Source organism: Dendroctonus ponderosae, unplaced genomic scaffold, assembly GCF_020466585.1.
Source record: "Dendroctonus ponderosae isolate FM_Combo_2020 unplaced genomic scaffold, Dpon_F_20191213v2 Dpon_F_20191213_10, whole genome shotgun sequence".
Classification (NCBI taxonomy): domain Eukaryota; kingdom Metazoa; phylum Arthropoda; class Insecta; order Coleoptera; family Curculionidae; genus Dendroctonus; species Dendroctonus ponderosae.
In genome coordinates this window covers 2,747,031-2,750,179 of record NW_026017111.1, presented here as the reverse complement: position 1 = coordinate 2,750,179, position 3,149 = coordinate 2,747,031, and positions in this window count along the sequence as shown.

The window sequence follows — 3,149 nt, the reverse complement described above, 5'->3', positions numbered from 1 at the left end:
AGAAATAAATGGCCTTTTTAGAAAGTGAACCATGGATGGGGAAATGTTGGCAGTTTTCTCAAAAAAGGCTTGAATTCAGGAAGTATTATATTTTCGTGGTTTTTTTTTGAGCTGCAAAATCCACTTGAACATGACGCTGCTTTTTTCGAAGTTTGAAGACCCCCATGACCCCCCCTGGATCCGCCCTTGAACATCGTCCATTTTCCCCATTCATCCAAATATTAAGGAAGAGCCCAATTTCTTACGTACAATTTTCTGATGGATTGTGGAAAACAGTTCGCATTTTCTATGCATGAACGGGCATGTTCGACTGAACAAACGATTTTTTTCCTTGCCAGGCTCAGTTTCGAAATGTTTTTTCTTTGGAAAAAAATGGCATTCAGGTGCCTCTTGTTGGACCGCCCAAATCGCGTGCTTTGTAGCCCTTGGAATAAACCGTCGATTATTCACTAATCGCTGCAAGTTGAAAGATGGACTATGGAGAAGTAATAATCGGCCGTGCCATTAGGTCGAATCGAATTAATTTCAGAGTGGGAAATCGCAGTTGCTCAATGCTGAACAAGTGTTAGCAAACTCGAAATGCGATTTGCTTTGCTAATTTACCTACAGCTCATAATTAAGACCGCATAATCATCTCTAAATTATGACGAAAGCGCGATGGCGTTACATAATTGCATTTTCATTCATGCATCCATTCAATTCCTGTGGGTTTTCCGCGATGTTTGACTCATCTTCCTCAACCAGATGGACCGTCGCAGGCCAGAAATACTCGAACTGTTTTCCTTCCTTGTATTCCTTTTCGGGCCGCTGCTGGGCAAAATGGGGCCGTTTTGGGTACCGTCGGTAATTTGTTTTATTAATTAAATATCACAATGCACGATTAGAAGCCCCCTTTGTATTCAAATACGTGTGCCAGTTAGTATTTTGTGTGAGAATAGTCGATTTCGCTTTCATTCGGCGACCTACTTTCCGCCACATCTATAGAAAGTCTACAAACTACAACACCGTCGTCCGATTTAATACTTTGGACTTTAATTTGATTATATTTTAAAGAGGTGGCCTACTTTTCAAATGGATTTTCGCTTTTTTCAAACCGTGGCCGATTCGCTGTTTTTGCCACTGCGTTAAGTAATGGCTGGACAAAAAGACGGTTCACAGTCGTGGGTGATTTGCTCGGAAACGATATTGTATCATTTTTGGTCAATCGGACGTTTTCGTTTTCGCAAAAAAACCGCATTTGCCAACAAATACCGCAATGTTGGCCAATGTGGCGCGGGTCAACATCTCCCACTTGTTTCCAGAAGAAATCGACGGTTTTTCAGCGCACTATTGAAGCTTTAGGTGTAGGGAAAACAGAAATTTGCGCCTTATGCAGGGGTTCTTTTAGAGCCGCTAACAGGCTGCCACTTTGGCCACTCAAAACACTTTTTTGTGCAAGCAACAAATTTCTGATTTTTCCGCGATATCAATAAGAAATCGTCAACCTTCAATGCTATAAAGTCAAGCAAAAAAAAATTGTCAACACTTGCAAGTTGACCAATACCGAGTGAGTCGACCTGGCAAAAATGGCATAATTAACTCCAGCCCGGACCATATCAAATCCGGGCTTAAATTCAACATTAAGAAATTGGCGTATGAGGCGTTTCCGCTCTGTTTCTTGCTCAGAACGGTTGGTCAACGTGCGTATCAAATTTTTCTTAAACAGCCACCACTTTTTCCGAACGTGTTGGTTAATGGCAATATTTGATAATCGAGAGAGAGACACGCCGAAAAAACGGTTTTTAATGAGATAAAGTGAACGTGGTTGATTTGGTAATGGGCGAACGCACTTTTGGGCAGAATGTGAATCGGTAGAGTGATGTGGAAACTGGAAAGTCCATCGAAAAGTTCGGCTTTTCGCCTAAAAACTGCTGGTTCAATCGCGCAACCAAACGACCCGTTTAGTTAGAAATGGTTTAATTCCTAGACTTTCGGGCTTATGGTCATATTAGGCCTGTGGCCGAATGATCCGTTACTTTTTATTTTCAAGTTCTACATAAATTTTGGCCCGAACAAGCCTTTATTCGGACGTGTCGGCCTTTTGAACACCTTTTGTTCTGCTGCGAACACGCTACGTGTAGGTTCCTCGACTTAATTTATCTTTGTCTAAGAAAACCATTTGGATTTCTCTCTGGGCTTGGTAGAAACCTCGTTTTTATTCAATTTTTTTCAACCTTTTGGCTTCTGAACCTTAACATCAAAGCATTTCGAATTTCGAAAATTTTCCAATTGTTCCAATGGTGACATTGTGCAAGCTTGGATGGAGCTGCTGATTTCTCGCAACTTATCAGAGCTACAGACTTGTGCATTCCTGCGCTCTGTAGACTAAAGTCACCTTTACAAATGGGGAAAGTTTCGAATTTGCGCCAACATCAAGGAATTTTTGAGAATTTTTCAAACTTCATTGTGTTTTCCAGGGCGGTAATGTGCAAGTGTGTCTTTTGCATTTCATAACTTTGGAACCGATTGAGGTGGAAACTTCTGTACACCGATTTGTTATAGAGAAAACTCGCTTTCATTAATGACAGAAGTTCGAAAATTGCCTCATCATAAAAAAATTTATGGAGAATTTTTCAAAATTTATTATTTTTTGAGAGCGATATTATGCAAGCTTGTTTTCCGCATTTCATAACTTTGGACCCAACAGAAGTAGAAACTTTATCTTCTGGCACTTTATAGAACAAAGTCCTTATTATTAATGACAGTAGCTGAACATTTTTGTCCTCGTCAACAAGTTGTGGCATTTTTTTCATTGCATGCATCGGTTTTCCCAGAGCCGTATTGAGCAAGTTTGTTTTTAGCACTTTGGAAGCAATAGAGGTAGAAACTTGTGCATTTGACCAGTTTATAGAGGAAAGGCAGTTGTGCCAAAGAGCCAGGTTTGAAATTATTTCCATCAGAAAGGAATTTTTGAGATTTTTTCAAAGTTGCTTGGTTTTTCCAGGGCAAGATTGCATCAGGCCGCTTTGAGAACTTGATACCTTTTAAACTAACACAAGTAGAAACTTTTCCTTTACCGCTCTTTGTAGAGCAATATCGTGGTGATTAGCAACAGAAGTTTCAAATTTTTCTTTTAAAAAATCAAGGAATTTTTGAGAATTTTTTCAAAT